We start from the raw sequence: 26,612 nt of genomic DNA, 5'->3' as shown, positions 1-26,612 counted from the left end.
ACCATGACAAACAGACAACAATGGTTTTCTAAAATAAGCAGCAATTACAGCTTTTATTTATTTTTTTAAGTATAGACTTACTTGGCGGTATGGACGAGCTCAGCTCGTCTATAACCACCGGAGGGCACCGCTCAGGCCCTACTGGGCCGATTTTCTTAATTTTTTTTTTAAAACACACAGCTAGCATTTTGCTAACTGCGTGTTGATGATTATCGCCGCTGCTTGCCACCAATGCGCCGCTACTCGCCGCGTTACAGCCCCCCCCCCCCCGAGACCCCGTGTGCAGCTTGGCCAATAAGTGCCAGGCAGCGATAAGGGGTGGATCGGGACTTCCTGTGACGTCACGACGTCGATGACGTCAAAGATGTCATTCCGTTCATAGCCATGGCGACGGGGGAAGCCCTAAAGGAGTTCCCGTTCAGAATGGGATTTCCTTATGGGCATATGCGCCGGCGGCGATCGGAGGGGTGGGAGGGATGCCGCAGGGAGGGGGGCATCATGTAGCTAGCGCTAGGCTAGCTACGTGATTTACCCTGGCGCAGTTAATAGAAAACCAGGGTGGTTAATGTATCCAAAACAATTCCCGTTTATTTGAAGACATATTCAATTTGAGTTACAGAACTGGAAGAAAGTAGCGGATGTTGGCACTGTAGACACAGTTATACAGCAAATCAAGACATAATTTTTAAATAATCTTCTATTAGCTGGAAGAATTAACAGCCTTAATTTAGGCCATTGCTAAGAAGTTAGTATATTATTATTATTATTATTATTGTATTACAATTTATTTTAGACAGTACAATTGTCTGCACAAAGGCCCCCGCTTCCCTCGCATATATCTGTCGGGCCCTCCCCAACTTCCATCACAGGGAAGGGGTGTGGGCCAAGAGCAAGGGGGACCCGGTCCTGCACATAATGCAGGGCGGCAGCGGACCACTATACATTACCTGCTCCTGGTCACAATACGGGACCCTCTTCTTATTCAGTTTGCAAATGCCGTGCAGCCAACCGATCACCATGTGGCTTCAGTCCAATGTCATGTGACAGGGACAGAAGCTGCATGGTGATTGGCTGGCTGCACAGCACTTGTAAATTGAACAGGAAGTGGAGAGGACCTTTATTGCATTTATTAACACTCTGCCACTCTGCTCCACTACCACTCTGCAGTACCCCCCTTCCCAGTGAAGGTGGGGGTCACAGGGGCCATTGTTACTCCTCTGCTTGCACACATCTACATTATTTTTTCATTTAAAAAAAAGTCTAGCTGTAATTGCATGCATGTTACTGCAACAACTTCTAAGCTTTTTTTTTAATCTTCCGTATTGTTTTTCATATATGCCTCTGTTTGGTTCAGTGACAGTTTGGCCTAACAGGCTAAAATGCTTGGAAGTCAAAAGAGACTGTAGCCAAATATTGAAGTAGGTAATAAAATCTGGTAGTTCTGGCCTCTGGAGAGAAACAACTGCAGCCAAATGCAAGAAAATGGTGTGAATCTCGCAAAATGTCTATTTAGTTTGTTGATGTTACCTGAATGAGGCATGGTGGCATAGTGGGTAGCATTCTTGCCTCGCAGCGCTGGATTCTACTTCCAAACTGGCCAGGACACTATCTTCATGGAATTTGTATGTTCTCCTTGTATTGTTCTTTCCACATCCCAAAAACATAAAGATAAGTTAATTGGTTTCACCAGAAAACTAGTTATATAGATAGATACATTGTATGACTATATCTTAGGGATTTTCCCTCAACTATAGCCAGGGCCGGCCCTAGACTTTTTGCCGCCTGAGGCAAACCTCGGAAAAATCGCCGCCCCCCCAAAGCCGTGGGTGGGGGGCCGCCGAGCTGGAGGGCGTGCTGTCCACTTACAATACAGTGGATGGCATTGCAGGGAGTGACGACAGTAGAACGCACGCTGGAACGTGGAGGAGGTGAGTTGTCCCCGCCCACTGCCTCTTACCAGTAGTGGCTAAAAGCTGGAGGGGTAGCGCGGATAGGGGGACCCAGACGAGGGAGGGGGGGTCTGACCCCCCTCCCTGCCGCTGTGCCCAATACCCCCTTCCTGCCCGCTACGCCTTCCAGCTCGGCGGCCCCCCACACCCACGGACAGGTGGGTGCCGTCCCCCTAGAAATGCCGCCTGAGGCATTTGTTTCACCCTGCCTCATGGGCGGACCGGCCCTGACTATAGCAGCTATTTGGGTTTTCTGATCAAAATGCTGAATATTTGACATAAGAATAAACAGCAACGCTAATCCTTACCATGTTCTGCTACTGGCCAGTCATGTATTGTCCAATTTGTCACCTAACTGAAGACCTAAACACCAGCAGGTCGAGAGTAGTTTTCACTGGAAGAAAGTTAATCAGGCAGGGGTGTAGCAATAATTATAGCAGCCATAGCAGCTGCTGTGGGGCCCTAGAGCATAAGAGGGCCCAGGTGGTACTTAATGTATTCATCAGTAAACTTCTTGTGCATCAGTAACATTTTGGTTGGGTAAAACCAAAAATTCCTACCTACAGAAAATATAACTTGCATAGAAAGTTACCATTGATAAGAACGACTAACGTCAAAATAAGCAGTTTGTTTTGGGAATACTTCATGATGAGGGGATGGTTGAAGACATATTATTTATCCCTCCTGTGGCATGAACTGGCATCTTACTTCTAGTGATATGCAAACCAGCCAGTTGCTTATGTTAGCTCACTCTGCATACATAGTTCATGTGTTACTGACAGCATCATTTATTCCCACAATGGCTCATATGCAATTAACTTTTTCTCCTAAGTTTTCTCCTAGGCAATATTATCACACCTTGTAAATAAAATGTTTTTTTTTTTTAAACAACCACCACTCGAGAAAATACTCAAAAATTTTTTGATAGTACTTTTTCATCCACTTTTTCAGTTGCAAAATGCTGAAAAGTTATTTTAAAAAAAGAAAATTATCTCCTAGGAGAAAACTCAGGAGAAATAGTTGCATACAGTGCCCCATATGCAATTAACCTTTTCTCCTGAGTTGGAAAAGTGCTGGAAGGTTATTTAAAATCGAAGATTAAAAATGATCTCCTAGGTGAAAACTCAGATGAAAAAGAGAATTGCATATGGCCCAGTGTTGCTCGGATACCCCCAATCACGGATTCGACTTCTTCGGCTATGGTTGAAAAAAATCCGGAAATGCCGTGATTAATTTCTGGATTTGAAACAGACTCACGAATTCGATCCAGATTTTTCCTGTGAAAGAGGTAATCACAGCTAATCACGGCTGTGATCATGGAATAGCATTTTAGCTAATAGTAAAACCCCCGTACATGCTACAATCACCAAAATTGCATGGATTATAAAGGTGCTAAGGGCCTACAACTTAAAAAAAAAAATTCAAAAAGAACTTTTAGTTTTTTAGAAAAACTGGAAAATTGAAAACGTATTTGTGATTAAAAAGCCGTCAAAACCCACCGAATTTAGAGGTTAATAGCAACGCTCCCTTACATGGCAGAAACACCAAATTTGCCAGATATGTTAAGAAGAACAGTGGAAACAAGAGGAAAACAATGTTCAAAAAGACTTTATACTTTTTGAGAAAATCGATTTTAAAATTTCAAAGGAAAAAAGTATACATTTAAATGCGGTAAATGACAGTTCTTAGTGAAACAATTCCCGCTGACTTTAGCAGTTAATAGCAAAGGCCCCTTACATCCTAGCAACACCAAATTTGCAGGATATGTTAAAATGATAGTGGGAAACAATATTTAAAAAAAAAACATTTTTGTGCTGATAGTGGGACATTTAAAAAAATGATGTGGGGTCCCCCTACCCAGCATATTTAACCCCTTGTCTCCCATGTAGGCTGGGATAGCCAGAATGCAGAGCTCTGGTCGACTTGGGCTTTGCACCCTGAGCTATACCAACCTGCATGGTCCATGGTATGAGGGGGCTCCGGGGGAGAGGGGCGGCCAAGCCTTCCCCTCTCCCGGGGATCCCTTGTCCAATCCATGGACAAGGGGATCTTCTCCACCTCCGATGCCCCAGGAGAAGGTGGGGTGACGACTCCCAGTGGGGGTTCATGGTGGCATCTGGGAGTCCCCTTTAAGAAGTACCCATACCCACTTCCACAAAGGGTTAAGTGAAATAAAAACACAACAATGTGAAAATTACTTTATTAATCTTAATTAACATAAATACTTAACTGTACCTTTAAGAAAAAGTTCCCACGCCAATATCCTCGGAAAGGTCCCAGGCCAATATCCTCTAAGCTTGCGAGCTTCATCTTCATTGAAGATCAAAGACGCACCCCCACCGGCACACAGCGCCGCTCTCTGACACAGAGGACACAGCTCTATCTATACTAGTATGTATAGCTAGAGCTGAAAGCATCTTTGAATTTTGGCTCCAAGCCTCCCCATTGGTCTATTAACAGACCAATGGGGATCCTCTTGACTCCCATTGGTCTGTTACCTTAATTTCCCTTTAAAATGCATACAAAATAAGGTATTTACTAATCAAAAATATCACTCCCTAAAAGCCTAACTTGTCCTGAAAAAAACAATATATAGATAATTTAGGTGTGATTAGTAGTAATAAAGTTATTGACAAATGAATGGGAGTCGTGCTGATATGTGAAAATAGCTCTCGTCCTGAAGTGGTTACATTTCCCACTAAAATTGTTTTTTTTCTAAATATTGTTTCCCACTATCCTTTTAACATATCCTGCAAATTTGGTGTTGCTAGGATGTAAGGGGGCTTTGCTATTAACTTCTAAAGTCGGTGGGTTTCGTTTCCCTAACGAACTGTCATTTGCGGCATTTAAATGTATACTTTTTTTACTTTGAAATTTAAAAATCCATTTTCTCAAAAACTATAAGGTTTTTTTTGAAAAAAAAAATTTCCCCTTTTTCCTACTGTTCTTCCTAACATATCTGGCAAATTTGGGGTTTCTACCATGTAAGGGGGCTTTGCTATTAACCGCTAAAGTCGGCAGGAGATAATCACAAATTAACTTTTACCGTGATCATGGCCTGATTGCTTTCCGAATTTTTGCAATCACGGAATTTCCGTGGCCGATCTCAGTGATCCAGAATCATTCCCGGATTCAGATTCGGAAGTTGATTAGTGAAAAAGTGCTTGTGAATCATGGCTATTCCGTAATCACAGAAATGATCTGCTCACCACTGGTTGCATATGGGCCAATATATCTCTTATGCATTTGAGGCTTTTGCCTAGGCAAAGCTCTTGACTAAACCTACAGAGTTGCATTTTTCTCAAATAAAGTATATTGTTTCATGGCAAAATTATATTGTTATAAAAATGATTTATAGAATCAGATGTGGAGTGCTGAGTGCTGACGAGACACTTTCAAACAATTTGCTTAGTTGTCACATCATGGAAGGACCATACAACTTGATCTTACTTAGTGATTGAAGGTATCCACTATCCAGTAGTGTGTTATCCTTTTCACTTGCTCTTGCTCTTTTTCTTTCTTTTTTTTCCACCAGGCAGGATGCAAATGACTGTTCTTGGAAGTGAATCATTGTTATAGAGCCAAGAGATCCAATCTTTTGGAAGTATGATTCAATTTTACTTAATTTGTATAACTTTCTTCCATTTCAGAATTTGGAAAATATAGAATTTCCTGTGCGAGGACTGTCCATCTGTTTAGTCATTTGGTAATGCAGTGAAAGTTTATGACTAATAAGAATAATATTTCTACACATCCTATAGAACTCTGAGGATTTAGGCCATCAGGTGATTGAAGTACACCTGGTGAGTTCTTTGTTGTCACTCTTTGATAATAAAATAGAGCGCTACCCTGGAGACAACTGGCACACATTACAAAAACACAGGGCACACATGGAATCATATCCGCTTATTCCACTGCCAAAGTATTGTCTGTGTTTGCATTAAAGACAAAAAGCTATTAAAGATGTGTAATTGTATACAGCCATAACAAGATGACTATAGCGCGGAATGACGGAAATATCCTGCATAATGTTTTCACTGCTGGCTAATGCAGCGCTTCGCTGTATGCGACTCTCTGCTTTGTGAATATGTATCTACAGAGGATATACTAGAAACTATTAACCATTTCTATAATGCTTAAAACCCAACTCTGGGCTGTCTAGGCAGTCAGTTATAGAGCTTATTTTCAGCTGTGTATGAGCTCTCTTTTGCTGATGTGAAAACAACACACAAAAAACTACTTTTAGATTATCTGGTTAATAGCCACTTTACCAGTCATTTCCTGCCTCACAGACTTTTAAAGCAACAGGTTATGATCTTCTGAGACTACGTTGCATGTGTCTTGTTCTCTTACAATTTTAGAATGTTGTCTTAACAGCAAGTATGTCTACAGAGCCTGCTGTTATGCCCTTCAGCTAGGCTGCTTCAAATCACAGGAAAATATTCGGGCCCTTTTCCACTAGCAATCGCTAGCGTTCACGCTGAACGCTAGCGATTGCTGAATCGCAATTACCAGCGATTCCCCGACGTTCGCGGGCGCGATTTTGCTATGCTATGCACTGCATAGCAAGATCGCGGCAAATATCGCTCCGCCGCGCGTTCGCGTTCCCGGCAAAAACTAATCGCGGTAGTGGAAATGACCTACCGCGATTCCTATGTTAAAAAGCAAACCGTAGCGATTGTAAAATCGCTAGCGGTTTGCGTTTTTGCGATTCAGCCAGCGCAAACGCGCTGGTGGAAAAGGGCCCAGATTTTTATATGCAGAACCATTCTCTAATATATATAAAAACACTTGGTCAGTAGTGTTGGGGTTCAAATTCGTGAGGGAAGTGAACAACTTCTGACCCTGTCTGCTCATTTGGGTGCTGAACAGCAGTGGTCAGGAGTGTTTGGTGATTGAATCCACTATATGGAATTTGAATACCAACACTGTTTGGCAAGGTTCAAATGAAATATTTTTTAAATATAGAAAAAGATTGAAATAGTATTCACAAAATTTAGCAAAAACTCATTTTTGGGAATATTCTGCACAAAACAAAATATAGATCAAGACAGAGTCGCCTATAAGATACAGGCCTTATTCACAGTGGGATGTTGCAGAGCTGCATTATAAACTCTTATAACGCAGCTTACCGCACTGCAATGCTAATCCTATGGGTCGTTTACAGTGCGGCATTAGTGTCGCACTGTAACGTATAGCGATATGGTAACGCACTGCTGCAGTGCGTTACCTCTAAATTTACAGGTTACCGGGTACAGGAAAGCATACTTTTCATTGCCTGTATGCTTTACTGTACCTACTGCATGCGACAGTAACGCAGCGTTAATGCGTGTTACCACCGTTTTTTGCGTTGTGTTGTAATGCTGCGTTATGTCTTTAACGTTGCATTACAATGCAGCGTCCCACTGTGAATAAGCCCTCATTGTTTGCAATGCAGATGGTCAGGGTTTCTTTCATTGCTGAAGATCCAACTTCAACATATAATGAAAAGCTAATTAGCCAATCAGTGGTGCCCACGTAATGAAAAGGATGGAAATAATGTTGTGATCATGAAGTTTGTGAGCAGGGCTGTTTCTAGCTTTTTTGTCTCCCCAGGTAAGTAGTCATGTGTCATCTCCTCCACCCCCCCCCCCCCCAAAAAAAAAAAAACATACACAAACACACATACACAAATAAAAACCATGTGCTATCCGAGGAGGCACAGGGAGTCCCTGAGATATAAACAACCCACCAATCCTGTTGCATTTTGTTGCACACCCCCTCCCTGTACTCCCCCAGCAGAAGCTGTGCTCTCACCTCTCCGTTAGTGCTCTGCTTCCACCTCTCCACTCACTGCTTGGCCTAATGCCCAGCATCTCTACCACATGTAGTCTGATTATACGTGACATGAGGAGAGTGAGGTGACACCACTAAAGGGAGTAGGAGGAAAAGAGGATGGGCTCACAGGTAGTGATGAGCAGAAATGACGCCTATGCGTAACTACACCTCGTAATACACAATAACGCATCACAATCCTAATGTAACATTTTCAGGGAAAATAGTAATTAATGTCCTATGCAATTGTAAGCATTCTTAATTACACATGAATATACGCGTAATTTACGCGTAATTTGGTGCTGAGTTTGGCAGTGAATAGCGAAGCCCCCATAAACTCTATTGCTACCAATATTGCTATATATGTTAAGGAGAACACTGGGTACAAGGTAAGAGAAAAAACATTGTTCAAAAAGACCTTGTGGTTTTTGTGAAAATCTATTTTAAAAATACAAAGAAAAATGTTTTTAAACTGTCATTTTTTCTGAGTTTAAAAATCATTTTTCTTTGCATTTTCAAATCTCAAAAACTACTACTAGTACCCACTATTCTCCTCATCATGTGTAATTATGAGCTTTTTGTCCCTAGGCCTTCTCAAAGAACTAGAGGACATGATCTGCACATGGAGGAAAAACGTTTTAGCCATTTATTTAGGAATGGGTTCTTTACAGTAAGAGTGATTAAGATGTGGAATGCATTGCCACAGGAAGTCATTATGGCAAACTCTATACCTGCATTTAAAGGGGGCTTAGATGCTTTCCTTGCGTTGAAAGACATCCATGGCTACAATTACTAGGTAATGCCTAATGATGTTGATCCAGGGATTTTATATGATTGCCATCTGGAGTCGGGAAGAAATTTTTCCCTTTTGGGGCTAATTGGACCATGCCTTGTGGGGTTTTTTTCGCCTTCCTCTGGATCAACAGGGATATGTGAGGGAGCAGGCTGGAGTTGTACTTTGTACTGGTTGAACTCAATGGACGTATGTCTTTTTTCAACCAAAATAACTATGTAACTATGAATGATTAAACATTATCAATTGGATTACGGATTACTACATTTACACATTAAGCTGGGGGAGGGGGCAGATAGCTGCAAAAGGAGATATAAGGAGACACAGGGTACTGATGGAGGCACACAGGGAGAACAAGGGGACAGAAGGGAGGTATAGGTAGACAGAAGGAGGCGCAGGGAGGAAGAGGAAGCACAAAAGGAAAGAAGGAGGCACAAGGAGGCACAGTGGTCAAAAGGAACCACAAATTGCCACAGAATGAGGCACAAGCGATTGATGGAGGCCCACACAGGAACAAGGGGACAGAAGGGGGCACAGGTAGACAGAAGGAGGCACAGGGGGACACAAGGAGACACAAAATGGGACAAAGTGGCCCAAAGGAGAACAGAAGGAGGCACAAATACGAACAAAGGAAGCACGGTGGCACAGAGGAATGTGCAGGGGGGCAGAGGTTGCACACGGGGACAGAAGAAGGCACAAGGGGACAGAAGGAGGCACAGGGCCCATCAGGATTTAAAAATGAGTATATAAGGAATTTTTCCCCCAATACTCAATCAGGAAACCCCTGATACTCAAAAGGATTGCATGCACAGTGTGCCGACCACATCTGCTGCACTAATCCACTGCCCATAGCTGCACTGTTCACACTAAGCTGCCGCCCAAAGGTGCTTTTGGGTCTGTGTATATTTACAACCTTTGTTAGTATATAGGATTATGTGTATAGGATACCTGTCAACATTCTTGCAACATAAAAGATGACGATTGCCAGGTTGTCATGGTAATCTGTAATGCCTGCGCCTGTAACGTCCCACTGTGAAAGCAGCCTTATAGATGGTCAGCTTCAAGTGTAAGCAGCAGGTGAAAGTCCAGTGTGTTTACAAGAGCCCCTCAACATCACCTAATGTTTCTTCATGCCGGATCTTTAGCAATATCCAATGCCCGAGCAATCCATTATCTTCCGCACATTGTCCCTCCTCCCTGCTTTAGGCTAGTGACACATCTGTAGAGAAGTCAACCCTGAACTGTTGCCCCATGGATTAAGTCCTGATCTCTGCAGATGACAGTAATTGCAAGTGTGCACAGAGCATTATTTCAGCCAATTTCAGAAATAAGGCTTTATATAAAATTATTCTTCCTCAAATGTATTTCATCTTCACTGCCAATTGTAAATTCATTTATGGAATTCTTTCAAGATATTTTGTTTTTACAGGACTGACATCTCTATTTAGAGATGCATTTTGTACTTAACTTATATTTTACATATATTTGGTATAGTTTGTGCAATATGATATTAGAAAATACAGAGATACAGCAAGCATTTTCAATAGAAACAACCGGGTTTCGTTGGATAATATAAAAAGGCATACACAGCAGCTCTAATGGCTTATACAGAGTATATTTCAGACATACCTTTTGCAGCTGTACATAATGAGTTAACTATCACACAAAAATAATTTAAAATATAATGAGGGTGCTGTTATGGATCTCTAATTACTCCCATTGTTGAAGTCTGTGATCTGAACACAATATCCCAGTCGTGGTGATGACGAGTGTAACACATGAGCTGACTTCAATGCTCTCTGTGTTCTCACCATGTACACTGCCATTAATTAGGTCTATTGTTCACTCTTATATTTAGAAAACTGACCGCAGTGCATCAGGTCTCTGCTACTTAGAACTATTAATACAGGAAACGTATTTAGTTGGAAGCAGTATTGTATAAAGAAAAGACAAACAAAAGTACTGGCCTCTGCAAGTAATATATTTGTCATATCAGCGAATGAGGCCTTAAGTAGCTCATCATGACCAACCTCCTTTCCAGAGCCGCAGGACTGATGCAGTGGTCTGTGTCTCTCATCATCATAACTTTTAGGATAAATGAAATGCTGGATGTTTCGCTATACATATGCCCAAGCTTTCTCTAGGTCATGTCTTCAGGTACAAAATCCTGTGGCTGATCGATTATTTCTGGTTGTACCCATTATTTGCTGAGTTCCTCCGAACCAATATAATCAGATTGATGGTATTGATCCGCAAGTGAACAAAACAAGACTTTCGAAAGTAAGAGGTATATAGATGACAAAAGGAACAAGAAAACTTTATTGTTAAGAAAGTTTTTGTTTTTTATGCTTTATTATAAAAATGACCTTCTATACATATTTACCAGACTTTACTATAAGTCTCACCAGGACCTATCCTGACATGTGTGGGGGTAGTACGCCTACCTCCTCTTGGGCTCTGAAGGTAGTGATGAGCCCTTTGTCCTTGACATGGATAAGGCTTTGTAGTAGAGGAGAAGTATTTCCACTCTCTTCGAGTCTCTTCATGTCATGGACAATGGGGGGAGGGGGGAGGGGTTGATATAGCCGGGCCTCGTGGCAAACTTAAGCTGGGGGCCCCCCTCCATTTTCCTCTGAAGGTTAGTCTACAACCCCTCTCCCGACTTTTCTCCAAGGTGAGCGGCAGACATAGAGGCCTATACTTTACCTGATTCCACCTTGGCCCAGTTGCCATGGTTTCTTCCACATCATCTTTCTCCTTTGTTTCTGGTGGTGGGATGCACACACCACAGCAACAGCAGAGCGCCTCTTCCTTCCTCACAGACATGGGTGTACTGATGTAATGTCTCATGTTGCTACGACAGGGAGAGCACTGCTGCGGCCATCCACAGTGTGTGTGTTTCACCACCAGGAAGAAAGGAGGAAGGCGAGGCAGAGAAAACCATGGCAACCAGACCGGCGTTGAATCAGGTAAAGTATATGTCTCCCCACCACTACAAGCCATGGTACCCAGTGGCCTGTGGCACCCAGGGCCAGATTTAGGCCTAGGCCATGGCCTAGGGCACCACAGGAGCAAGGGCACCAAAGTAGCAGACTAAACTGGTGCAGCATTTGCAAGCTTGCAAATGTTGCAATGCAGGGAGATCAGAGTAGCGCCTAATCTCCCTGCTGCCAGCCACCTCTGCAGCAGCCACCTTGCTCTCTGGGCACGTTGGTGTTGTGGAAGCTGGCTACAGACTTGAGCAGCATTGGAGAAGGAGGGGAAGAGGAAGTTTCTGCTCTTGAGACGAGAAGAGAAGTGAGTGACACTGATGGCTGCTGCAGTGTGGTGGCGAGCTGTACTTAAAGGGGGGGGGTGGGAAAGGGAGCGATTAAGGGAGTCATCTGGCTACCTATACTGGAGGGGGTGGGAAAGGAGTCATCAGGATATCTATAGTAAAGGGAAAGAGGGGAGAGGTCATATGGCTACCTATATTGGATCGAAGGGGGGAGAGGTCATCTTGCTACCTATACTGAAGGGGGCGGCTGGTGACATTGGCCTTGGGCAGTAAAGAGTACAAATCCGGCCCTGGTGGCACCACAAATTTAATTTTTAATGCTGGGGGACAGATGCTTGGGGGCCCTTATGAACTCAGGGCCATTTGCCCCCATTGCCTTGATGGAAGCACGGCCCTGGGTAAAGCTTAGTATGGTGGAACCTTCGGCTTTCCGGCTCAACCATCCTAGCTATACAGCCTGGCATAGGGACAAGGGGTTAAAAAGGCTTGCGGGAGGAGGGCTGCAAAAAGTTTTTTTTTTTAATTCTTTAAACAGTTAAAAGGGCATTGTAGTAACATACTGTCTAGTAGACTGTAGTAAATTATCCAGGATGCACACTTTTATGTTAATTATCCTGGTCTAAGCATCAGAAACACTTCCTATAGCTACATACAGATGTATATTGGTATAGAACACTATGTTCCCAGTGAGTCACAGTGTCATACAGCATGTTGTCATGCAGCATCTGATTGCAGACACATCGGCCTCGATTCATCATTGTCTTTGAGATAACTTTTTCCAGTTTGTTAAATTACCGAATTCGAAGTTTAGCGATTTCTAGTTGTATTCATCAAGGTTTTTCCTCATTCGGTGTGAATTCGATAACAATTCGGTAACCATTCGGTAACGTGTCGATATTTCCATTTTACAGCGGTAATTTAACACAAGGCCATAAGATTCCCATGGAATTGTGGGTAAAAGGCAGTCCTTTGAGCACTACGTAGCAACATTCTGAATAGGGCTTTACACCTGGACCAGGATTCTGAAAGTGGTTGGGACAATCCCACAATTTGATAGGAGCCTTTTCTAAAAAAATATAGTGCAGCTAGCAAAATTAGTTAACCCTGGCACTGCCTGTGTTCTCTTACAAGATGATTCAAGAGAAATGCAGATGTCGTGTTATAGCAAATAAATCTATTCTCTTACAAATGTATATGGTTGCAGACCTTATTCTTGCCCTTCTGCGCCTTTGAATCACTCTCAGCTGATACATAACCACTTCAAATGGCTCCATCTTCTCTGTCAGCAATGATCTGACAGGAATAACGACAGAGCAGTGAAGAAGATAACTAATCCTAAATGTAACGCTAAACCACGCCCACTTTCTTTTTCATGAATTGCACTTTCTTCCGTTTTAGCGAATCGTTACCGAATCGTTAACGAATGTTCGCTAACAGCTGTAGATAACTTTGATGAATCCTGAAATTAAGTTAACAAATTCGGTATTTTACCAAACTGTTGTTAACAAATTTGCTAAGTGTTGATGAATCGAGGCCATAATCTATTGATCTGATGATTCCTGAGGACAATTCTGGATGCTAGGCCACCTGATACTAAAAAGTGTGAGCTGTCACTATGGGGTGTGTGTGGGGATGGCGTGGGGGAAGGGTGAGCAAGGATCACAGGGAACTCCACATTTCGAGAAGTGGTCTTACCCACACAGCCGTCACTATAGCTGCTATGATGGGCTTTGACCCCACTGATATTCAAGACATTGGCTACCCAAGTGTGTGGTGACTGGACAACAGGGTAATGTGTGACCCCTTTATGACTATGCTAGAAGGTAGTGTAGGGTTCACAATTACGCCCCATACATAATTACGATTTGTAAATTCAATTGATTTTGTGTAATCCATTCATAATTTTGCATAATTTTTGTGTACTTTTCATGGAATTTTGTGCCAAATTTAGTGGTTAATAACAAAGCCCCTATATATGATATTGTCACCAAAATTGCTACATATGTTAAGGAGAATAGTGGGCACAAGTAAAAAAAAATAAAAAAAAAAGATTTTTCAAAAGAGTTTAAAAATTCAGAGGAAAAATGTTTTTGTTTTTTGTTAACTGTCATTTTTCTGAGTTTAAAAAACATTTTTCCTTTGCATACCGTATATACTCGCATATAAGCCGACCCCCTAAGTTTTACTTAAAAAAAGGGGTAAAATTGAGTGACTCTCATACAAGCCGAGGGTAGGAATCACAGTGAAGGCAGGCGAGCAGAACCACTGTCACAGGTGCCTCTATATAGTGCACTGATGGGTTGACAATGTAACACACACACACACACACACACACACACACACACACACACACACATTCCCACCTACACAAACACTGCCTGAGTTCCCCCCCCCCCCCAGTCAAAATGTATAGCACAATTACCTGTATGACAATAATAATAGTCCCCCCCAACACAAACACACTGCCTAAGTGCCTCCCGTTAAAATGTATAACACTTATGACAAAATAGTCCCCCTGCAAAAACACTGCCAGAGTACACCCAGTCATTGCATATCCATGTGCAGCATAACATTCTTCCTTACTTAGCAAATAAATGAACAGCGCTACTTAAAAACAGATGAGTGCTTACCTGCAAAAGAGTTCAAGCCCCACTTATGGGATAAAATACACACTGAGCATACACATGACCTGTCTACCACTTGGAGGATGTTAGTTTCCTATAACAGCTTGCATGCAACTTGTTAAGTACTTGTCCCTCCCACTGTCGAAGAAGTCTTTCCTCCATGGGAGGGGACCTAACACTAACTAAATCCTACCTATACATAGCCTGGGTGCGCTACCAAGTGAAATTGAAAATTGCGCAAAAAAGTGGGATCAGCGCATCACCAGGCCGCCTCTGAATGGCCTCTGCTCAGAGATGCGCTGAGCCCCCCCAGAAACTACAAACGCACCTTGAACCCAAACAGAGTCTCTGCATATACACCAAAGGCAAAACTATTAAGTGGGAGCAGCTGACCAGAAATAAATTAAAACATAGCAAAGAAATGAACAGCGCTACTTAAAAACAGATGAGTGCTTACCTGCAAAAGAGTGCAAGCCCCACTTATGGGATAAAATACACACTGAGCATACACATGACCTGTCTACCACTTGGAGGATGTTAGTTTCCTATAACAGCTTGCATGCAACTTGTTAAGTACTTGTCCCTCCCACTGTCGAAGAAGTCTTTCCTCCATGGGAGGGGACCTAACACTAGCTAAATCCTACCTATGCATAGCCTGGGCGCGCTACCAAGTGAAATTGAAAATTGCGCAAAAAAGTGGGATCAGCGCCTCTTCCTTACTTGACCCAAATGCCCCCTCCAGTCAATGCACAAGGGTGTGCTGCATCCATTCACGTTAATGCCCTCCCTGGCATTAGTGCGGTGATACACAGCGGTATGAGCTTCCACCAATCAAGCAGGTGCACTACACAACATTAGCATTGTGCTACACGGCGGTGCGCGTCTTCTCTCCGGCCCGCGCTGACAGGATTCAGATTACTTCTCCCTTGCAGTCTCGTTTCCATGGCACCCTGTTATTGCGTCATAGAGAAGAGACTGTGAGGTCGAAGTAGGCTGTATCCTGTCAGTGCGGGACAGAGAGAAGACGCGCACCGCTGTTTATCACAATTCTAATGCCGAGCAGTGCACCCGCTTGATCGGAGGAAGCACAGACCACTGTGCAATGAGGGGGGGGGGGGGGGGCATTCGGATCAGGTGCGGTTATGCTGTACATGGCTCTGCAATCCCTGGGGCACTCGAGCAGTGTTTGTGTAAGGGGGTCGCTATTTGAGGTCATACTTGTGCTATACATTTTGCGGGAGGTCTCTACATTTTTGGTGACTCGTATAGAAGCCGACACCCCCACTTTAGGGCCACTTTTTTGGACCCAAAAATTTGGCTTCTATGCGTGTATATACAGTATTTAAAATCTATTTTCCCAAAAATTCTAAGGGTTTTTTTTTAAGTCTTTTGACTTGTGCCCACTATTCTCCCTAACCACTTGAGGACCGAACCCCCCCTAGTGACCAGGCCATTTTTTACTAATTGGGCCACTGCAGCTTTAAGGCCTCACTGCAGGTCCGCACAACTCAGCACACAAGTGACCCCCCCCCTCCCCTTTTCTCCCCACCAACAGAGCTCTCTGTTGGTGGGGTCTCCTCTGTTGGTGGGGTCTCATCCCTGCTGGGATTTTGTTTATTTTTGTACACATTTTCTTTTATTTATTTTGCAATAAATTAAGTTATTTGTTTAAAATTAATTTTATTATATCCCCGCCCTCCCGCCAGCCAATCACTTTGATTGGCTGTTATAGGCTGCAGCCTATGACAGCGGATCACCCCTGAGCTGTCACAAGGCTGTCCCCAGTACAGCGCTGCCTTAGATCGAAGCACTGTACAGCCCTATTAGACGCTGGGAGACTGAAGGCAGAGCAAAGCTCCGTCATCAGAGCGTTGCTCCCCTGCAATCCCCATTCCAGGCCATTCACACCAATCGGCGGGGAGTAGTCCTGGAGCTGCCGCCGCTTTCACGGCAATTGGCGTGGAGTAGTCCTGGAGCTGCCACCGCTTTCACGCCAATAGGCGTGGAGCGGTCGGCAGGTAGTTAACATATGTAGCAATTTGGTGGCAACAGCATGTATGGGGGCTTTGCTATTTACTGCTAAAGTCGGCGCAAAATTTATGTGAAAATGTGAAATTATGTGTTTTTGACGAAATTCATTACATTTTTTTTTCTGAAATTTCAAATTACTATTTTGCATTGATGCAAATGTTTTGATGCGAACTTATCGCTATGCAAATTTTTGCTCATCACTACTAAAAGGTGGAATAGTTCCCAAATGACCCTTTCTTTTAAATAACTGGGCTGCACATGGTTGCCTTTACAGAACAAATATATCTGCCGTGCCTGATTTTTAGCTGATATTTCTTGTTTTGTTAATTATACAGAAACAGCTCCCGCGCAGGTGAAAAATATTGTACTGTATACGGCAACTGTGAAATGCTCCTGAGACAAAGGGAATGGAATTGCAATGCAATTTAAAAAACACAGAGTATGACAATTTTGCAGATGAGGAAATCACAAGTTTTACCTTGTCGGGCTTTCAAACTATTAGAAAGAGATGTGCGCCGAGCCTAGGCTCCCTCCACTCTTTTTTAAAAGTACTTGTCTGTCAGATTGACATTTTTGCAGAAGAGACACTTTCCCTTGATTTATTTTAATAAAAGCTATTCTATAATATCATCTCGAGTAACTTTCAATATAGCACCAATCTCCTTCATCTAACAAATTTGTGCAGTTTAAGACCTTTTGTTCTAAATGATAGCGAGACCAAAAAAAAGTGCACAAACTTGACCTTGGCAAATAAGATATCTGTCAGGCTCAAATCTTTTTATATTAAGATCTTGGGTTCTGCACTTTGCTTGCCAAGAGTTTGTGTATGTATCCATTTAATGTGTGCATTTAAATCAGTGCTCACGTACGTGTTATCTTCTGTAGGGTGTTGCTCTGGCTAGGTGCATCGTGTTGTTGGCAGCTTTTTAGCGAAGAACAAGCTGGAGTTTATGGGGTGATTTCTCAGTTGCAAGATACGTATGACTTAAATCAGTTTTTTTTTTTAAGCTTACAGGCACATTGTGTTGTTTGAATAATTGCCTGCAATGATTTGCTTATATAATGTTCTCTTCTTCTTCTAATTATTGTTCTTTATGACTGTATTTAGTGCAATATTAATCATGAAATAAAATTATTTGCAAAGGAAGATGCCAATTGTTAGGGTGTGCTTCATTTTCCATACTTTGTATTGAATCATGTTGAATCTTTAAAATGAGTCACAGGTCTTTGCTGTGTCTTCCTCATTTCTTCTAAGATATAATTGTTCTGAAGAAATTACAGTGGTCTGTTTTGTAGTAGAGAAAATTTTAAAATGTTACATTTTCTTGAAGCAAACCTGAAGCAAAAAAAACAAAACAAACAAACCATATGATATAGTGAATTGTATGTGTAGTACGGATAAGGAATAGAACATTCGTAGCAAAGAAAAGAGTCTCATATTTTTATTTTCAGTTTTATAGCTTTTTTTGTGTATTATTATATCTGTCTGTCAGTTGCAGTTTTTAAACAACTCTCTGTCTTTTAAGCTATAAAACAACACAGAAATAATGGCCCTTCGAACTTTCCTGCAGTAAAATCTTAACTCGGCTGTCTCTCGCTGTTTCTTCACTGTTTAAGTGCTTCAGAAAACAGGACTGTATTTGACCCACTGGGTCGATTGGCTCAAAGAAGCTCTTTTGCATAGATAATAACTGATGTTTTTTAACTCTTCCTGTACTGGAAAAAAATATGAGATTCTTTTGTTTTCTACTAATGTTCTATTTCTTAGCTGTACTACACATACAATTCACTATATCGTAAGTTTATTTTTGTTTCAGGTTTGCTTTAACCATTTGTGCCGCCCGGACGTGAAGCTCACGTCCGTAGCGGTTGCCTTGCAGCGCTCCCGCGCTTCGGCGTGCTCCCCCGCGCAATCGCAGGCACGCCCCGTGCCCGCGTGGTGTCCCCCGGTAGCCCTGGGATCAGTGAAAGGGAACATTGTTCCCAATCACCGATCCCTGTCCCCCGCAGAAAAACCGAAGCACTCACCCGTGAGGCTTCAGTTCTTCTGCCCGGAAAGATTTCTGCATCCCCCTTGTACTTCCGCTTAGCGAGAAGTACAAGGAGGGAAACTAAAAACGAAGGTGGCCATCTTGTGGCCAAATAGTAAAATTACATCTACACATTTTTTATATTACAATTTACACACATAACATTAAAAATTAACTATTTATGTCCCACACCAAAATATTACCCAAATAAAATTTTAAATGGAAAAAAAAATACAATTAAAAAAAAAAAAAGACATAAATAGTTACCTAAGGGTCTGAACTTTTTAAATAGGTTTTTGAAGGGGGTTTACTACAAACACTTTTTAAATTATAAGCTTGTAAATAGTGATTGGCGCAAAACGGAAACAATGCACCTTTATTTCCAAATAAAATATTGGCGCCATACATTGTGATAGGGACAAAATTTAAATGGTATAATAATCGAGACAAACGTGTAAATAAAATACATAGGTTTTAATTATGGTAGCATGGATTATTTTAAAGCTATAATGGCCGAAAACTGAGAAATAATGAATTTTTTCCATTCTTTTCTTATTAATCGTGTTTAAATGCATTTACAGTAAAGTTGCTCTTAGCAAAATGTACCACCCAAAGAAAGCCTAATTGGTGGTGGAAAAAACAAGATATAGATCAATAAATTGTGATAAAGTTATTAGAATGGTAGGTGAAAATTGCTCTGATGCATATGGTGAAAAATCCCCGCGGGATGAAATGGTTAAGATAAGGTTTTCCAGGTTGTATGATTGTGCAAGGGCATAACTGAAATTCATTGGCCCCCAAGAAAAACTTTTAACCCCTTCTCCCTTCCCCAGGGGTGGCTTGAATGACCACAAGGTGTATCTGTAAGGAATTATGGTGTGTATTTAGCAAAGTATGAGAAAGCGCACAGCAATTCTATTGATATTCCTAACAGTAAGGTATTGCATTTTACACAGTAGCGCAATCCATGTTACCTAGGTGTATATTGCACATTGCCACGGTCCCACGCTATTACTGTCTGGTAAAATTGCTGTGCACTCCTTGCACTCTGCACGCCTACATAAAAAAATGCACCCACCATGAATTATCCACCCATAACAAGTGTGGCTATAAACACATATGATTTGGAGCTACAAAGCATGCCTAGCCCCTGTCCAGCTGCTGATGCTGCTCCCTTATAGTTCCATGTGCCTATATATGTTTGTATGTTTTCTATTGGGGAGGGAGGGGCAGTTAAAGGATACCAGAGCCCAAAAGAAGATGAGAAACGGGGGGAGCAGGCATATATGGTGAGCTGTCCTGATGCTCACTGCTCCCCCTGTTCTCGTTTCTGCCCTCTCTGCCCTCTTGGGTACCTGTAATTGCCCTGGTAGGGATCCAGTGCGCCTGCGCTGGGCGGGCTGCACACATACTACAGCACACAACCACGGCCGAAAAGATCTGCGAATGCTTGTGTTGTCATATGACACTGTCAGCCATTGGGTCAGGTAAGCATAATCACCTTTAGCTTGTTTTTAAAATAATATTAAATAATATTTGATAAAGAAATAATCTACATACCATATATGTCATCAGACATATTTGTGTGAGTATGTACCATATGTGCCACCATCATTCAAAAACACCTTGATCAATTTCAAAGAAACCTGGTATACAGATCCCTTACTACCTGGGAAAATATGTTCTGGGGGGCTTAAGTCACCCCCCCCCCTCCACACACTTTCTTGCACACCTGGGCTGAGTCACAAACAGGCATTGAGATTTCACACATTCACATCAAAGGGAAAACTTAAAAGGCTTCCATGCTTACAGTAATAAAGCCAGAGTATCCACACTTGGCACAGTTGGTCACTAGGTGGCTGGGATTAATATCCAAAAAAGTGGGTGAAGCCTACAACAGTCAATCAAAATTCGCCTACTGATATTCAAGTAGAATATTTAAATTGTGGCCATTTTTACACTGTTAATGGCACAGGCCTCAAACTTCAATTTCAGAAAAGGGACAGAGCCACAAACAGCCAATCATATTTGTTTGATTGATAAACTGCTTCCATTGTCATATTATTGATGTGAAGGACCTCAAAGCTCACAAACTTGTCATTGAGTGACTGTGTGTCAAGGTTAGAAGAAGTGGGCGGAGCCAACAACAATCAGATTTTTAAATGGAAAGATCAGCCCCGGCCCACCCATGACACAGAGTGAGGCGTCTTCCTCAGGCAGTGGAAGTCTAGGGGCGGTGTCAGGGGGGAGGCCATGAGCAGGAGAGGATAGCAGCACAGGAAGGAGGAGCAGCGTGCAAACAGCGGTGGGAAGAGGGGCAGACCCCTTTCCATGCTCCCCCTCCAGATATTAGACAGTGTGTCTACGGCTGGCAAGGAATGAATGACTCACCTCTTCTTTATGCATCTACTGTGTGCCCGCTGCTCCTCCTTTCTTGGAAAACTATACTACCTATACTGTGGCAGCTATACTACCTGTACTGGGGGCAACTACACTAGCTACCTATACTGGGGCAACTATACTACCTAAACTGGGGAAAACTATACTACCTGTACTGGGGGCAACTATACTAACTACATATACTGGGGAAACTATACTGGGGAAACTATGATAGCTACTGATACTGGGGCAACTATACTACCTGTACTGGGGGCAACTATACTAGCTACCTATACTGGGGCAACTATAGACCTGGGGCTATCTATACTGGGGACACCTATAGACCTGGGACTATCTATACTGGGGACACCTATAGACATGGAGCTATCTATACTGAGGACACCCATAGACCTGGCTACCAAACTGGGGACACCTATAGACCTGGGGCTATCTATACTGGGGACACTTATAGACCTGGGGTTATCTATACTGGGGACACCTATAGACCTGCCTACCTAAACTGGGGACACCTATACCATTTTGTGGGGAAGTCTGCTGTCAATATGATTGCATTTTTGTCGGGAAATATGCTGCTAATCTGATTGAACTTTGTCGGGAAATCTGCTGCTAATTTGATTGCATTTTGTTGGGAAATCTGCTGCCATTTGACTACTTGATAAATTATCATGAGGCATGTAACTACTTGATTACTTTATCTAAAATGTATCTGGTTGGACCTAATCTCTGTGAATAACACCACTACTTATTTTGTGTTTTTTTTTTAAGTCTGCCCATGACCCATCATGACCACGCCCATGTTCCAGTGCGTGGTGTCACCCATTTATTTTTGCTGCGGTGCGGTGCGCTGCGCAAGCCGCATGTGGACATATCCCTTTTGGGGACTGTTCTCAGAAGTGCTCACAATCTATTCCCTACCATAATCATGCAAACTTTCTAGAGAACATGTGTATGTGAGTCCAAAATGGGGGTGGGGGTGGGGGGGGGAGAGGGGATGGAGGGGCTCAGGCTAAAGCTTTCCTGGTGGGCCCTTAGTGTCCCAGTCCAACCCTGATGGGCCTGACAGATATTTCTTGTTTCATCGGAGGCCACTAATCCATGTAAGAAGCCCACAAAACGATTGTCAGGCTGAATTCCTATTTGTCCCCTTGGATGCTTTAGTTATTTCACGTGATTAAACTGCATGTATTGGATTTGTGCTCAGACTCATTCTTCTTACACTGCATTATCACAGCTGGTTTCTTCCATGAATATGATCCTATGCATTATCCTAGAATGGCCTGCTTCCTCTACATTTAGTGATGACCTATTTTTTCTTTTTTTGTGGAACTGATTTAGGAAGTGTCTTTGGTGTCTTTAATACTTATCTTATTTTTAAAGATTTTGCTGACTGCATTTCCAAATTCAAAAACATTTAAAGGGAACCAGAGAGGAATGGGGGGTGAAAAAAGAAAAAGATTTTATACATACCTGGGGCTCCTTCCAGCCCAATAAGCCTGAATCGCTCCCACGCTGCCGTCCTCCGCTTCCTGGATCCGCCGGTACCGGGCCCGTCACTTCCGGTGGACGCGGCCAATTGTCCGCATCACAGTGCGCTCCCTCCATACCCGTACGCATGCGGCTGCGCAGTAGGCAGCTGCACGCGTACCTGTATGGAGGGAGCCCACTGTGATGCGGAGAATTGGACGCGTCCGCCGGCCGACTGGCCGACTGGCGGTAATAGCGGGATCGGCGGTTCCAGGCAGCGGAGGACGGTGACGTGGGAGTGATCCGTGCGTATGGGGCTGGAGAAATACCCAGGTATGTATATTTGATCCTCTTTGGTTCCCTTTAACAGCTTTGAATACATTTTTGCATTCATTTACTGACTAATTACGTGCAAAATGTGTATAATTTGCACCTAAGGCTTTGTTTACATCTAAAATCGAAATCACTGGCGCCAACATTTTTTGATTTTTTTGTGCAATTTTTTTAACACCTACCGGGGCTTACCTGCACGCTGCAATTTTTTTATAAAGCGCTTTTCTTTTTGCAGAGCGATTCTGTTTTTTCACTTCCTGACATCAGTGAATTCTTGCACCCGGAAATTAATAAATACAATGTATTTATTCATGAAAGTGCTGGGGAAAGCGCTATACAAAGAGTTTTTTCAAGTGCTTTGTGATTTCCCTATACCTTCCATACCTTCCAAAAATGGTACAGACAGCGTTTTGGTGAGCAGATCGGAATCGAACTGCTCAGATCTGAACACTCTCATAGGGACTCATTGCACAAGCACTTTTAGGGCGATTTTGCAAATCGTCAGCGCTCGTCAGCGCTTATAAAACAGGCGAAAACGCCTTAGGTGTGACCAAGCCCTAAACTAACTCATTCAGCTGCCTCTTTTGTGGGTTATGGATTATGTCAAGCCAGGGGCGTATCTGGGTGGTATAGAGCCTATGGCAAACACTGAAATTGCGCCTCTCCCCCCGGCCCTCTTCCCCGCTCTAAAAACAGCATCCTTTCTCACATACATGTGTTATTATGTTTGCCTGTGCTCAGGATATTGCATAAGTTACTTTCTTGGAAATCTCTTCTTATTCCCTCTCTGTACTCTTTTCTAGCACTAAGCCAAGTGCGCCCTACATACATAAGTTAAGCCATGTTCCCCAGATAATTATTACAGATCTAAGGTCTGAGTGATGGGGAAGCACGGGGGCAGGCATGGAAGCACAGCACAGGAGCAGAGATGGCGCCCATGGTGCATGAGCCATGCCTGCACCCCTCTAGATACGCCTCTGTGTCAAGCCATACACACTCCGGTCAGGTGTTTGCTGTGAGATGAGTTAAATAAAACCTCCAGCAGCTGTGCTCTTTGAGCATGGGGCCCCCCGCAACTCTTCTACTAGCTTCCTAAAGCTGTCAGCAGTGGACAGCAGTGTCTTACCAGGAAGGAAAATATAGCCTCCCTATCCTTTCAAAGCACTATGCCCCCTGCTGGTAGGTATTAGGCTCTTTGATAATGCCCTGGCCAGATGAGGAGCCCACTAGCAAAGGCAATTGCATGGTGCGGTCTGATTGTTGAAATAAGAGCAATAAGATGAGAAGCGTTACCTGTACACAGGTTTCCTGTAAAGTCTAAAGGTGCGTACACACATGCGACTATAGTCGTTTGTAACGATCGTTCCCCGATCTTTACCAACGACGATCATTACAAAAAACGAACCACCGACTATTAAGGCAAACGACGAACGAGCCAAATCGCTACAAAAGAAAGTTCTGTCTCGGCGGATTTTAACCAATGACGATCGTTTGCAAAAGTAGTACATCGTTGGAAACGGTCGTTCGTACTAGGCTTGGCATGCACATTTCACAATTTCTCCATAAAACTTCTCATTTTTATGCTTTACGTGATGTAACGTTCGTTCTAACGATCAGATCGTTACACACCTTTTAAAACTAACTTTACTTAGGTCGTTCTTTCATCAATTAAAAGTTTGTTCGTCGTTTTCAACGAACGATCGTTATCGCATGTGTGTATGTAGCATTACACATTGGCCCACAGTGTGTAAAGATGAAGGCAAAAAATACCTGTCTTTTTTGTAACATTTTGTCACCTGTTATTCCTTCAGTTTTAGCATCTGTTCTACTCCAGGAACTCTCGTTTTGATCCCCTGCTTTAATGGCAGTCTGGTTCCTGTCTTGATGACTACATGCTTCTCCACATGTTGATTCCAGTATGGTTCCTGTCCAGCTGACAGCAGTTTTGTAAGACTGATTGAAGAACTTCTGGAGGAGGTCCTGTCTCTGTAAAGCAAACCTAAGGGAGTATTAAAATGAAAAAATGGATACTTATATAAGAAAAAGGAAGTCTCTCCACAGGCTTCCCATGTCCTCCATGAGATCACCTCTGTTGCCCAGGAGTCGGACAGTTAGCAGCCACACTCCACTTTGTTTACTTTACTATGAGTTCAGATCCGATCAAAATTGATTATTTGGATCTTACTCTCATAGGAAACCCCTCATTACACACAGTCATCACCCGTACCTTTCGGAAACCCACAGCGGGCAATTCCATTCTGCTTGCCAGCTCATGTCACCCTAGGCATACCCTAAATGCTATCCCCACGGAGGAATTCATCAGGGCTGCACGTAACTGTTCTGATCCAGTTGATCTTGAACAGGAGTGTAACTTGGTGAAGACCAGACTCAAACAAAGAGGCTATACTGGAAGACAGTTGGCCCTGGCGGGTCAAAAGGGCATCAATAGACCACGTTCAGATCTATTGAGAAGTAGGGTGGGGAGAGAGGCCGGAGAGGATCGGGTTACTTTTGTCACCGGCTACAGCCTTGAGTTTAACAAAATCACAAGCATTATTAGAAAATATATTCCTGTGCTGTATCCGGATACAAAACTTAAAACCATCCTGGACAAAGGATGTAGTTTTTCCGCTAGGAGGGCCCGTACTCTAGGGTCCATCCTTTCACCCAGTCTTTTTCGGTCTCCCTCCTCCTCCCGTACCCCGACATGGCTAGCCACAGTGGGTTCCTATCCTTGACGGTTTTCCACATGTAATTATTGCCAGTGTCCCAAAAAAAGCAATTCGATATTTTCCTTTGCACATAATAAAAGTTTTCCTATCAAGCAGTATGTGAACTGCGATACCAAATACACGATTTATGTTATCTCCTGCATGACATGTCGTATACAACATGTGGGATGTACCACTCGTCATCTCAGAGCCCGCATAGCGGAACATTATTGTGGCACCAATTGGAACACCTTTCGCAAATCTACGGTTTCCAAACATTTTGAAACAGTACATGAGAGGGATCTCTCTTCTTTTGCTTTTCAGGGGGTGGAGCGGTGGTCTGTCCAGTTAGGGGAGGTGATCTGCAGAGATCGCTTTTGAAGCGTGAAGCTTTTTGGATTCATAGGTTAGGTACCTGTATACCACGGGGTTTAAATAAGAGATGGGATTTGAGTTTAGTTTATACACATTGAGGCCCCCTTTTTCCTCTCTCTAATCATATATGTTGTGTTTAGACAATAATCTATGTGAATTGCCGCTGCTGTCCTCTCTCCTTTCCTGTCCATTTCCAACTTCACAGTTTGTCAGTGATAACACTTTTTTACATTTTTTATATGATATTTCCAATGTTATTATTGCATTTTTATATTGTATCCTTTGGGGATGGATATCTCTTTAAGAGGCGGTTTGTGTGTCCCCGGGGGTGGAGCTTTCTCTCCCCTGGTCCCATATAAATCTCCTCTTGTACAGGTTCACTTTTAACTACGACTAAGGGCAGATGGTAGGCCCGATACGCGTTAGTTGATCCTGTGATTTTATTGCCTTGTCTGTGGATTTTTCAAATAAACATTTCAGCCTTTTTTTACCTCATCCTGTTCTGGTTTGCGGATCCTTCTTTGTACTTCCACACTCCACTTTGTGTAGCCAATCCATACTGTGCCAGTGTGAGTCCGGCCATGCCTGCACAGTAGCATGGATCCACTGATGAATGAATGGATTTGACTTTCTGAGCACTGCACATGTGCAGCCATACTCATGCATTTGTTTTGTTTTTTTCAAAATCACGAGCATTTGAAAAAAATCAACTTCATGTTCAATGTAACCTTTCCTGATCAACTAGCATCCTGGGAAAGAGAGACAGACCAGCTTGGCACTACTCACTCAGGTTTAATTTGCGATACTTGTG

The sequence above is a fragment of the Hyperolius riggenbachi genome, chromosome 6, assembly GCF_040937935.1.
Source record: "Hyperolius riggenbachi isolate aHypRig1 chromosome 6, aHypRig1.pri, whole genome shotgun sequence".
NCBI lineage: Eukaryota > Metazoa > Chordata > Amphibia > Anura > Hyperoliidae > Hyperolius > Hyperolius riggenbachi.
Note: the sequence above shows the minus strand (reverse complement) of the source record.